Raw genomic sequence first — 14,311 nt, 5'->3', positions numbered from 1 at the left:
AACAGACACACACCCATAATACCAGGAGTGCTACTTCATAAGCAGATATTTAGAAATTAGATATTTTACTGTGAAATTATTTAAGGAATCCAAATGATTAAAGATAAGACATGATTTCTGGGAGAATGCCCTAAACATACAGAACACTTCATCTACTCAGCTGTATCAACAATGCTTTATTTTCATTCTCTGGGCTAGGAGGATGGAGATTGCCAGTATCCCTTTATAAGGGTGTTAATGATTCTGGACACAAATTCTGTGGGGATTTTGAAGAAAAAAAATAAAACTTAACATTCTAATACATTTATTAATGTAATCGACTCCTCCTCCCAGTCATTATTCTCAGGAAATTCCTTTTTCATACACAGCTATTGCTTTAATTGCTTTGAAGCTTTGTCTTGGCTGAAATTTTAAGATGTCTCGAGTCACTAACACAGGAAATAGCATAACACAGGAACTTCAAAACCAGAAATTGTTGAGTGCAGTTGCTTTATATTTCTAATGCAAACCATTTCAGGCTATAAACAAGGAGAGGAAAAAAAAAGTGCTGAAGCTGACCTTTTAGCTCATTAATACAATAATTAAGGCTAGCTCTATGATATGCCACAAGTACCAAGTGACTTATGGATCACAAACTACACGAGATTTATTTCAAGGATAACCCTACCTCCTGCAATGAATGTGGAATAAATCATCTATACTAGATGCCCAGACACAAAAAACATAAATGCAGACCACAGACTGTGGAGTTGTTTGGCCCTTGGAAAAAAAGGATTAACATTTATGTCTTACATTTTTAGGACAAATGGATTAGCAAGCACAGTGGCATTAAAATCAAAGTTTCAGATGCCAATTACAGCAAGCTAGAAGCAGCATATTATTTTGTTGGGCTACAAGAAGGTGGAATTTTGATCTCCCTTCTCTAATAGGTTTTGTCTAAGAAAATGTTACTTCTCTCTAAACCATGTTCTGGCTGTGAGGATGCCTCACCTCTCTTTAATCCAAGCTAAAGAGAGGCCTTTCTTCTGCTACATTGGGATTTTCTCCCAATCTTATAGGAAGATGATTTAAGCAGTGGACAACTCTGTTCTTCAGGCTGTAGTGTTGGTGTCTAATGGCTGAAATACACCACCTTGACTAAGTACACTGCTTTTGTTTGTGTTCAAGACAAGGAATGTAACTGGGTTTGTATGCTTTATCCAGCATAGGATTCAATGCTCTATCTTGCAGTCTTTCCTAGAAATAGCAGCAAGAACCCCTGGGCCTGGGGGATTCCAAGCACAGCTGAACCATGAGGCTGTTTCATTGTGGACCTAGGCTTTTGTATGGTGAAGGATATGGTTTATGGACCCAGGCTGAGCCAGATAGTTCCTCTTGAAAAAAGTGCTGCACTCAGGTATGTATTTGCTTTTCTAAGGTAGTGTTTGTTACATAAGCCAATGTGCAGAGTGCTAAGGAAGACTACTGCTAATGTATAAGTAGTATAAATAAAAATCAGCAGTAACAAAAGAGTGTTTAAAGATGAAGACTTTAAATTTATCTAATTTATATAGAGAAAGTATATAGGTATATGCATAGTTTAGAGGGAGACATACAAAAGTTTTTTAGCATTTATTGGCTGTTCATATTAAAAATTATCACTGCAGATTTTCTTGGTTGCAGATCTCTCTTTAACTGGGACAGAGTTCAGTCATAGTCAAAGACCTAGAATTTCTCTCCTTGCTGTTGCAGAAGTGCATAGTCAATTAGGCAACAAGAACCTACCTATTTTACTTGGTTTATTATACTAACACCTTGGGATATTTGCATGAAATACATGAATTCTCTTGTATTGTAGTTAATTAAATCCAAGGCCAGGGTCTGCAAAAGTGACCTGTTCGACATCTGGAGAGCAAATGCGAATCAATGCCACAGACCAAATCCAAGTCAGCAACTGCTTAAACTGATGAAGTAACTTCTGTCCTTTAAAGAGCAAAAAGAGAGAACATAATATTTTTTATTTCCTTTGTGTTTTATTATGACTTTATTATACCATTCTTGGTGGCAGAGAAGAGGTTGGTGTCAGGGGACTGGTGTTGCTTCCAAGTGTGTCTGCCTCAACCAAGTCAGACAAGAATGAGGAAAAATACTTTTCGAGTGGTGGGATTTTTTTCGTGGTTTTTTTTTTTTTTTTTTGTCATTCTTTGCAAAATGAAAGAAACTTGTCATTCTAACTTCACAAAGCAGCAGTAGAGATGAAATGCTCAAATCCACTGGGACAGTCATTTTTTTGCTGTTATTACAGAAGAAAATTATAACCATAAAAATGTCCAATTTAGAAAAAAGGTGCCACTTCAGTGTCATTTGCATAAAAGCTGTTACATACAAATTGTTATAAAGACAAATGTGTAATACTCTTGTTGAAAATTGCTTATATCTTAGGTGCTTTGCCTGAAACGACATAAAGGCCTCTTCAAACTGAAATTCATTCTCAGGTAAATAAAGCTGAAAAAGAATTTTCACCTATTTGTATGTACATGAGCAGTTTTTCATATTGTCTTAAATAGATTTTGACATGCATTTCTCCTAAACTTCCAAATTCCTTCTCGTCTTAGCCTGCTGGTGGCCTCCATTGCAATAACTTGGCTTCACAGATGAAAAGCTCATCCTGAGTGCAAGCCAATAAATCAGCTAAGGTAACTTTCTGCAAATGCAGTGCAGCTGTTACTTTCTTCTGCTAGAAAATGCTCACATAAAATTCTCTGCAGTGAGATGATCCTTACCCGGATCTGAGATGGGTTACCAATATCTCTGTCACTACCACTGCTACCTAGGGACTCAGAGAATCTTATTCATGTCTTGTCAGAAAGTCAATGAGATGTTGCAGTGTCTACTGAAAGTAGTCTAGTTTACAACAATCAAATAACAAACTTTAACACGTAAAAATGATTCAGTCAGTCTAGGGCGAATTTTCTGATACAAGTGGGTTACGTGTGCTTGTAACTGCCTTGAACCAAAATGGCAAATTCCTTAAACAGAAGCAACCCCCACTTCCTCTGAGTTCAGAAAGACTATCTAATCAGCAAGGTGTTGATAATCCTATTTCAATACTTGTAGACAGTAAAATTTTCTGTGCAAAAAAGGAAGAAATAAAACTTAACAAGAATTACATCCTTAATTATGATTCTCAGCTCTGCCTTGGATACACGTCCGAAGTGAGGGGTTTCTAACTGATGCTATCCAAAAACCTAATGCTGGAAACTATTCCAGAAGTGAGAATACCTCGTTGACATAATTAGCCCTGTTAAAATCAATTAAAGTAAGCATGAAAGTCAAGCAATTTGCATAAGCAAAGTTATTAAAAGAATAAGATTTCTATAGTTGCTATTTACCACTAGACTGGGAAATGAAAAGAACAAAACCAAAACCTCCAGAGAATTATTTATTCTTCTTTCAAGTTTTAAACGTGACAGATAATTACAAAAAAATTCTGGTCATTAAAATCTCTGCTGGAGAAATGACCAGTGGAAAACCATCTGCACAAGCCTTTTAATGCTACTGTATTCATGAAAAATAGCTGCCTTGATGACTGCACTTCTGAGGAGCAAAAAAAAAAAAAAAAGGGAAATATTCTTCGTTCTTTCATCAGGAATGCTAATACAGTAAATTTCAAGCTAAAGACATGATGTAAATTTAAGCCCCTTGATGCTTCACACAAAGACCTTCTACATGATAAAACTGTCCACCAGGCATCGTGTGAAGGGTCTTCATAGAGGAGAAACTATGTGGAAGAAAGAGTTTCCTTTTACAAACTTCTCAAATAGTTTTGTTTTTGTGTTGCTCCATAGTTGGTGCTAATGATGTAGAGCATCTCTTATAGGGAGGGTATGGTTCAAACTATTTGATGGCTTTGTGTGTCTTTTTTTTTTCACTGCATCAAGGAATAGGAGGAAAAGATTTTTCTTTGCACCCTGTTTTTTCCTGGATCTTTGTCCTTGGCCTGAATTCACGAGCTCTGTGAGCAGCATATGCAAAATTGCTGTAAAATATCTATTTTCATCTACTTTTTTTTTTTCCCCTTATTTTCTCCTACCCCTCCAAAATTCTAGCCCACTCCTAAATACTTACTGCAAACAAGAATTATCAATAGCGAATCCACAGTTAACTTTGTCTCAACCTTTCCTCTCTCTTGTGGTTCTTTTTTGAAACATTTCTGCAGTCTTTATGTCACTGCGTTAGTAAATATGCAACGGCATTATGTGCAGAAGTCCTTCCTCTGCAGTATGTTATTGCTCTGTTGATGGAATTCATGTACAGACAGTAAAGTTTTGCTTACAATTAGCTATTTTCTGTTTCTCTAAATACAATACAGAGAGAGAGAAAGAGAAAACAAAAACATGCTGACATTAATGAAGCCTTGAAAATCTAGTATGACAATGAACTGAGAAAACATACAAATGGAACTGTAAATTTGAGCTGAAAGCTGGATGAAAGCATTTTAAGACAACAAATAAATGTTTGCTACTAATACAATTATGAGGCTCTTTGCCGTAGCTCTTTGGTCTGAAATCACTTTCTCTTCTGTTAAAATGAAAACCAAAAAATTGTACTGCCCTTTGAAGTCACTTCTACACAGAGTGGCAAACATCAGAAGTATCAGTATTTCTCTTTAGTGAAGTTGTCAAATGTTAGCTACCAATCATTCAAAGTCTTTAGTAACATTCGGTTTTTTTCACAATATCCAGAGGAGACAAGGCAAGTAATGACATTTGTTGGTGTTTTGATTGTTTAGGAATAGCTAACAGTCTTGAATTTTGTTGCTTTGTCTTTACTACCCTTTCCTCAGTAACCTTTTTTTTTTGAGTCCTATTATATATCTTATCTCATACTATGTTTTCTGACAAAGGAAACTGGAAAAGGGTATAAACCTAAACCCCAAACCAAAAGAATGCAGGAGATGCAACTATTTTAAGGAGTTAGTCAGGACTACAGGTATAAGAAGAACACTGAAAGAAGTTAAGGCCATGTCAGAAAAGCCAAACATTTTTTTTTTTCATCAGTGTTTGTTGCAGAAAAGCTGAAGGAGCTCTCCGCACTGGAACTATTCTCTGTGTGGGGACAAATCTGAGGAACTCTCTTAAACTGATATGTCACTAGAAGAGGTTTAGGAACAAATCAGTAAAACAAGTAGTGACAAATCATCAGGACCAGATGATACTCATGCTACAGCTCTAAAGGAACTCACATATGAAATTGCCAAATTACTCACTGTGGCATGTAACTTAGTGCTTATGTTGGCCTTAGTACCAGAGGAATAGAGATGGGAAAACATGATGCCAATTTTTAAAGCATTTTGGACTGGGGAGGAAGATCCAGAAAGTGGTAGAGCAGTAAATCTAATTTCTCCACAGAGAAAATTGGTTGGAAATATCGATAAAAATCCCCACAGAATTAAAAGGCTTACAGATAAATAAATTAATGAAGATGCTATAAGTAATGAATAAACCCAAGGGACTGCCATTCTTCCTCTCTTAAATGTCTGTCATAGGGCAGATCTAGTTTAGACTAGGTTTATGGTATTCATAGAGTTAAGTTTAGATGAGAAGAGTACAATACTGAGTAGCTTGGTGGTGAAACAGCATGTAAAATAAAAGATAAGTCTATATGAGGAAAAAAATAATAATAAAAAAACATAACTAATGGTAGGTCTCATACTAGCTATTATAATGTTTAAAGAATATGATAAAGTAATTTTGATCACCAGTTCAAAGTGAAATATCAAGTATGACATTTAAAACAAAACAAGTGAAGTATCTTCTTATGTAATTGTGGAATTCCTTGCCCAAATGTGTTTTGGATGATAAAACTATAAATAGTTTCAGAGAACAGCTGGAAACCATGAAAGAAAAATCTCTCAAGAGACATGACATGTCCCATTCATTTCAGAATGCCCTTTCTTTAAAAATCCTTTACAAACTATTTTTAAAAGACAGTAGACTACATTTGATTGGTTTATGATTTTTCCCAGTATATCCACTCTTATATTAGAATTTATTTAATTTGGTAAGATATGACCCAGGAAAACTTTCAAAATAAAATGTGCATTTTACAAGGTTTCCCTGTATCAAAAGTTTGTCACCAGTGTTGTGGTCAGCAATTCTTTTAAAGCATTCAGTTTTTCCTTAAGTTGAAGTACTTCGGTAGCAATTTTGTTTAATACAGTTGGAATAGCCAGTGAGGTTCTTACCAGTTCTCAGATAGGGTTAAACCAAAGCCAGAAGACTTACTTCTCACCATCTTCATAATGAGTTCTCACTAATATTTTAGCTGTGCCCATCACCTACAACTTTACCTCTGCTTTGAAATTGTGAAAAGGAAGGAGATTTTCTCAAGACTACCAATAATTAATCATTGCTAGACAGAAATTGTAGAGTATTTAACTATGGATTTTACTTTCCTCTTATAGATAAATCTTCAATGATTATCAGGTTCTGTATTATAGAACAGCAAATACCTTTAAAAGCAAGCTGTCTTTCTTTTAGAATAATTTAGCCCTAAATATCCCACAGGTCCAGTTACTGATGCATTTCTAGGTAGCTTTCTGATATCTCTTGCTACCCGGGAAGTTAGATGGCTTACCACCCATCCATCTGTCCTCTCAAAACCTATAACTACTCACTCCATTTAGCAGGGTGGATGAATATTTTATTCAATTAGATTCAAGGTTTGATCTTAATTGTTTAATATTACCATTAATACTGTCTCCTTAAGTCATTTGTTTGGATTTTACAATGTTAAATTGCCTTTGAAACTTAGAACAAATGCAAATTAGGAAAAAAAAGGGGAGGGGGAGGGGCTAGTTAGTGCTTATCTAGCTTCTAAAAAAATGTTTCTGTACGTTAATATTTTTGTTATTAAAATGTATAAGGACAGGGGGGAGGAAACATGGAACAGAGAGTATCAGGGATTACCTTGAGAATATCTCTCCATGGATATTCATGGCTGAGATGGCCTAGGTCAGTGTAAGCCTAGAAGAGAACATGTTGTAGAGAAGGTACAGGGCAATGAAATATGCATCCAAAGCAAAGCTGAGAAGACGATAAGTTAGCCACTGCAAAGCTGACCATAATGGCACACAAGTAGAGAAGATTGGATGTTGAAGGCAGGAGACAGTTTCTTCCAGATGATATTCCCCTGAAATTCCCCTCAAGGAAATGAGAAATTTGACCAAAACTAGTTCCAGAAAACTGAGAAGGAGCAAAGGAGGAATAAGTTTTAGTCTTTTCCTCTGAAGAAAGGAAGTTGACAAATAAAGAATGTAAGTAACTATCTGCAACTCATCTAGGAGTTGAAAAGAGTGTTCCTCTTTCCCAGGTTGGCTGGGCGTATCAGCAAAGTGCAAACTTTGCTTATGTTTATCCAATTCAAAGGAAGATTGCTTTTTTAAATGATGCCATCAAACTGTATCACCACACACTCAAAAAAAAAAAAAAAGGAAAAAAAAAAGAAAAAGAAAAAAATGTGATAGGTTCTGGAAGTGTGAAAACCCATGTATGTCAAAGGTGCCAAGTTTCTGAGTACCCTCGTTGGAGCTCTTGACAGGTAAATTTCAGACAAAGCCATTTTGCAATGTTCTCTGTGGGTTTTTGGTAGTACATCTCTAAGGCCTCTCTTTTTAGAAAGATGTAGAGGTATCTAGGATAATGAGTTAAAGAAAAAGGACCAGAAACTCAAAAAGGTTTGAGGTGGACACTGAGAAACAGAAGGAAAATGAAAAGTCAGAGGGAATAGGAAGAGACAGTGAGAAGAAGAAAGGGAACAACTTGGTACTTGTGAATAATGAGTGCATATATATATATATGCTGGTCTGAGTGCATATATAACATATATATATCAAAACCACTTCTATAATTAAATAACTCATACCACAGACTGAAGGCTTTTTCTTGGAGACATGCACCAATGATACAGACAGATTTGACACTATCCAAAGGGAATTCTTGCTTTTGAGGTTCAAAGTCCAAGGCCAATCCAAGGCATCTCTCACAAGATCCCATGGGAGGCCCTGTATTAGCTCCTTGCTGTGGCCACAGCAGTGGCTCTTTAAAGTTTTATATCTTGGAAATGAAAATGAGTAAAGAAAATTCATCTCAGTATAGTGAAATGTCTGGCAAATGTAAGAACTGAAAAAAAAAAAAGAAAACCAAACCAAAACTGTGAGGAAGAGAATACCATAGAGGTTGTTTTTTTTTTTTTTTCCTGACAAATATTCATACCCTGTGCTCAGAATAAGTGTGAGCTGAAAGCCTGAAATATCACTGGGCTGCCTCTTTAAACACAATACCCTTTCCCCTTTTTTCATTTAGTTATCTCCTTCTCTGCTCCGTTGCTCAATCTGCATATGTTATTGGCCTCGATTCCCAGGACTGCTACCTTAATCTGTAGTAGCTAATAGTACAACCTCACACATGGCCTGGGACCAGGCTCAGGTTAACAAGAAATCCAAAAGCAAATGACTGGGGGAAGTTGCTATAAAATAACCACTTCAAAATTCAGACTGTGATGTTTTTTTGTCACATTTGCATGGAGGAAGCAAAGCTTATATTCTCAGAGGTTCAGTCAAATGCATTAAAAAGATGAACATTTTAGTTAATGTTCTAAGAAGATTTCTAAAAGCAGTTTTGATTGTGTTCTATTAGCATTAATTAATTTTTATACTGAGACCAGCGGTTGTATTAGTAGAATGCATATTTTAATCAATTTCTACTTGCTGTTTTGTACAAGTTAAAGGTAGCTTTGTGGTTTGTGCCTGGTTTATACAGTGCATTTAACTCAATGTGCCTTAGGTAATGCTCATCTGAGGTTCAATGTACACTCTAATCAGAACATGATACAAGAATTATGAATGAAACCCCAGCAAGTAATGGGGTTGTTTTCATTTTGGACCATAGTGGAATATACCTTCTCTAAACAGGTGCTTGAATGCATTATTAAATAACACAATACTCAACTGCACTATCATCAAAAGCAGGCATAAACAGTTAGGATTAAATCTCTTTTCAATAGCAGCTTACCTGAATGTGGAAGCAGCTGTTTGATACACATTTTACAATCACTCTGTCACTGGTAAATTTAAAAGGATCTTGTCAAGTGATTTTTTTTTTCAAGTTTTCAGGTTTTTTTAGAAACGTTTTATCTTTTGTTATAAGCAATTAAAAGATAGTAAAATTTAATTAATTTCCCAATTATTATGTTTTCCTCATGCTTCTTTGACAAGCAGTGAGATTTTTTTGTTCAGGATTGCTAAACAAAGTTTGAAATCAGTGGTGTACTGATGGTAATGTCTTTAGTCATAAACAATACTGATGATTCAGATGGCAAGATTGGAAGCCCTCAGTGGAGTACCCACTGCATACTATCCAGCCCCAGCAATACCACCTTTTCCTTAACCCTTGGCACTCCCTTCCCAATCTCCTTTCAGCACCCAGGAGAAAACATGATCCCCAGAGAAAGGGGAGACCAGCAGGAGCCCAGACTTGATTAGATCAGAAGAGAAAACCCAGTACTATAAGAAGTTCTCCTGCTCCTGTATTTTGTCCTAAACACAAAGGCTTTTCTAAAGTATTGGTTTGGGAGACATGATGTCCTGAAAGAGAAAAGAGAGGATGAGTAAAGACCATACACACTGAAAAGTCATAAAAGGAGAAGGTATAATGGGGGCCAAAGGATATTTGGAGAAACTTTGATACAGGAAAATGTCTGAAAACCACTTTCTCAGAACAAATCCATTTCTACCCTGACTTCTGTTGATAGCCCTTCAGTAGTTCCCACAGTGCCCCAGGCCTGCTACCCCATGTCACCAACCAAGGGCTTGGTCCATGCCCATCAAGCACAGCTGCACCAGAAGACTGTCACCACCCAACTCCTCTCAATGGGCTTGCCCCTTGTTTGCAATGTAAAGTCATTCCCCACACTCACACAGGATGACTCTGTGGGCCCGTACCTCCCACGAACGCCATAGTGCAAATGACACTTTTGAAAATACAAATAGGAATAAAGGGTGGAAGAACAAAAGGCTTCAGAGTATGTTACCAATGGATGGAAAAAGAGTCTCAGACAAAATGAACGTATAACCAATATTTGTACATTTCCTTGCTAGGTCACCTTCAAGCCCATCTGACCATCAGAAACCAAGCTTATCTTGGTGTAGCCTCTCTAGCAGCACTATCCTGGTAGGAGCAGAGTTTTGTGCTGTTGTGCTCCAAATCAGCATATCTACGATTCAGGCTTCAAAGCACTAACCTATTCTAAAGATCCTGATAAGAAGTGATGACTTCAGTTTCCACCATGGCCTGAAAAAGAGCCATCAGTCACTGTTATTCTGTTGCTCTGTAGATCTCAAAAGCTAAGAATTATTAATTAAATTTTTCCTGTATTAGTAACTCATATTACTGATGAAATAAGCATACACATGCTGGAGATACACAAGCACCAATGGACTACGTACTGTCCAGCCTATACTAATGTTAAGTATTTAGAAGGCATGAGGCGAAAAAAAGAATACTGTTTATGATGGGGGGATAAAAAAAAAAATAAAATTGCCAATTTAAAGGATTCTGAGACTGAAAAATCCAGAAAAAAATCAATGACTATATGAGGAATTTACCTATTTTATCGTTCCAGACCATTCCGGCTCCAAAGATATTGCATGCATGTCCTTGCTAACATCTTAAAATTCTGTTTCAGTGCCCATTCAATCCTGGACTACTCCTCTCCAGCTGACAGTAAGATCTGGTTTATGAGAGTGGAGTGCAGCCACTGCTGCACACAGGCTTTCAGAACTGCCTTTCTAGCCATTCCTAGAAGCATTTGCAATCAATCACCTAGAAATGAATACTTCAGTAGTTCATTGATAGTTCCATGAGCATCTAGCCTCCACAAATGCTTCATAAAACATCTAGTTTTCTAATATTTAAATTAAGTATTTATATTACTTAATACTTAGAAATGTTGCTTGTGTTTCTCTTGATTTTTCTTTTCCTAAATGGATTTGGTTGGGAAAATTATATCAAATATGTATATCTTAATTAAAGATAAGCTGATTTAAGTACAGGGGAAAAAAATAAAATAAAATCAAAGTTACAATGTTTCACTCTGTTTCAAAGATGCAAATACCAGAAAGAGAGCAGTTAGACTTTGAAAGAAAAATTTATGAGTATTTCCCTCTTGGTACTCCTTCCAGTGCTTCCTAATTAAGGACAAGCCAATACAGTATCATGTACCAATTCGGTATTTATTAACAAAGATATTCATGATTTTTAACTGATTATTGCTCAGAGGATCCTCCCCTCATTAATATAAATGAATTAGGAGGAATAGTGCCAAATGTTTCAAATGGGAATTACAAGAGACTGTAAGGTATAATTAGTTCAAAACACTAAATATATCAAAGTATTAATTTGTGTGTGTGTATATCTATATATCACATTTATATATTATCTAAAAATATAATGTATATGTACAACCAGTGCACATATCAGCTTAAGTGTAACTTACAGTTGGATGCATACCCATTTTATTATATTGTAGCCTGCAGCTAAGGAAAACAAGGTATCAAGATGAAAGAGGATTACAACACAAAAATAGAGAGACCTCTGCATATAACTTTGACAATATAAGGCATCATTTAAGGCAAGGAGCCTCTGAATCAAACACCATTGTAGGTACAATATCACAATCTCATTGCCTTGTTTTCTATTAGTTTCATAACTACGTAATATTGCCTCCTTTCCCATTGCCATTCCTATGCAGGTATGTGTGTCCGTGTCCATGTGGACTTGCTAGTGTGTAAGTGCGAATACAGTGAGGAAAATAACCACAGCTCTAGGTTCCAGATATTTAGATTTATACTAAATTTCTTTTCAGTGATTATGGCACCTTCTGCAACTGTTTAAGGGAGACTTAAGTCATTTAGGAAACAAACAGCAGGGCCACAATATCAAATAATATAGATACAAAGCAGGACACCTAACAGAAATACACTCATCTTTATTTTTCAGCTATACTTTACTGAGCTGGAGAAACAGACACTCCTTTTATCACCCTCTGAAATGAAAGTTCAAGCTATCAGGAAGGTATAATGATTATGGCCCAAGTAAACTGAGCTACTACCAGCCTTGGTCCTGTTGGACCTATTAATTCTACACAAAGGTGTAAGACTGTTAATACAGAGTGTGGGCAAATGTCACTGCAAGAAAATACTCTCCAATTTCCTGCATTGATTTTCATGTTTCAGAAGTCACATTAATATAAACCAGAGAAGGTAAAGGTGGGTACAAACATAATTTAAATGGGGACAGGAGGATAAATGGCACAGCTTCGTCCATGACTGCAACCTCATGTCATGTTGGCAGAGTGTTTGCTGTACCTTGTAGCTGTAATGAAGGGCTAATATTTCTATTCTCACACCACCCTTCAGTCTCTTATTCACAGATTACATCGGATTGGAAGGGACCCTCAAAGGTCATCTTGTCCAACACACCTGCAGTCAGCAGGGAAACCTCCAACTAGATTCGACTGCCCAGGGCCACATCAAATCTAATCTTTAATATCTTCATGGATGGGACCTCAACCACATCCCTGGGCGACCTTTTCCAGTATTTTACCAGTCTCGTTGTAAAGAACTTCCTCCTTACGTTCAGCCTAAATCTACCCTGCTCCAGTTTAAAATCATTGCCTCTCATCCTGTCGCTACATGCCCTTCCGGTATACCCTTCCTCACCAGTATTCACACTGGCTGTCAGCCATAATTATACACAGAGATCTGCATTTTGTGTGTTAAGAGCTGCTAAACTGGATCAAATGATTCTAGCATTTGGTAATTTACAGATTGCTTTCCGGAAGTTATATCAGGTCATTCTGCAATAACCCCAAAGAAGGAGGACATAGTAATTTTGTGTTTGTCCTAAATGACCTTGTCTAAGCTTTTTTCCCCCCTTTTTTCTTTTCTTATTTTAAATAATTTTTGCTGTTGGCCCTCACAACATCTGCTAGCACTCAGTTACAATTATGTGAGAAAGTATAATTTCTTTAATTGTTCCCTGATCTTTTCACTGATTACCCCTATAGTTTCTCTTATTTGAATGTTTCTTCCACCTCCACCTTCTCCATGACATTGTAGGCTTTCCCTCCATTGTTATCTTTCTCTGCCCAATTAAGTAGCATGGCACCCTTTGAAGTTTGCAGGATATGGAAATTGCTACATGAAAATAAACAACTTAGTCTGAAATAGCATTCCCACATTCATCCTCTGCTACATCATTGAGAACATTTATCTGCTATCTTAAACTATGCCTTGGAACATATTTGTAAAGTGGAAGGTTAAGCGCTTACAAGCAATTTAAGGTAGAGATTGTATTTTTGTGTGTAGTAACAGGTATGATGGTGGGGCCTGTAAATATGACTGCAAAAAATGATGATAAAAATTATTCTATGAAACAGCAGCACAAATACAAAAAAGATTTAACAGTCTGTGCTGTTCTACTATAAAAGAAATGTAGGGTTCATAATGTTTGATTTCACGAGTAAAGAAAACCCTTTATGGGCTTAGTTATGTAACACACACTTGTGGCTGTAATTGCTTCACTGGCATTTTAACCTTCAGGATTTCTAGTCCTCTGACTATCTAATTAGTACTACTTTTTTAATGGTTTTATAAAAGCATCTTGGCATGTATGCACAAAATGGCCTAGTGCCAAACTACCATAAAGTGCAGGAATAGTAATGACTCTCTGCACTGACTCTTTGTGATAGAGTATGATTGGGAAAGAAAAAAATAAAATAAAAAAGAAAGAAAAGCTGACAGGACAGCTCACATTTCTGCTACATTTCATAAAGCCTCTTCAGGGTATGACTCATACCTTTGACTGGTCTTTGGCTTTTTTAGACACAGAGCATGTAATTTCTTCCTTTCTAGCTTTTCCCTCTTCATGTCATCCTTGACCTACAGATAGTGGTCAAATCCTGTTGGCCCTATGAAACAGCTGCAGAAGAACACCAAGGCATAAAGAAACCTGGCTAAAGGATGCTTTATAGATACTCAGAAGAGATGTTCTATAGCAGAGTGTCTGATAAGTTTGATTTTGCTCTGAAGCCACAGCCGAATACACTGCATGAGTTGTTCAGCAGATGCAGTTGCCACTACACTCAGGCAGCAGCAGAAGTTAAACCACTGTTCTATGTTCATCCAGAGAGCCTTTTATGCCCATCAATACCTTCTACAAAGAGCCGCTTTTCTAAGCACCTGAACAACTTGAAATTTTTTATGCAGAAA

Source organism: Indicator indicator, chromosome 4 (assembly GCF_027791375.1).
Source record: "Indicator indicator isolate 239-I01 chromosome 4, UM_Iind_1.1, whole genome shotgun sequence".
Lineage (NCBI taxonomy): Eukaryota > Metazoa > Chordata > Aves > Piciformes > Indicatoridae > Indicator > Indicator indicator.
Note: the sequence above shows the minus strand (reverse complement) of the source record.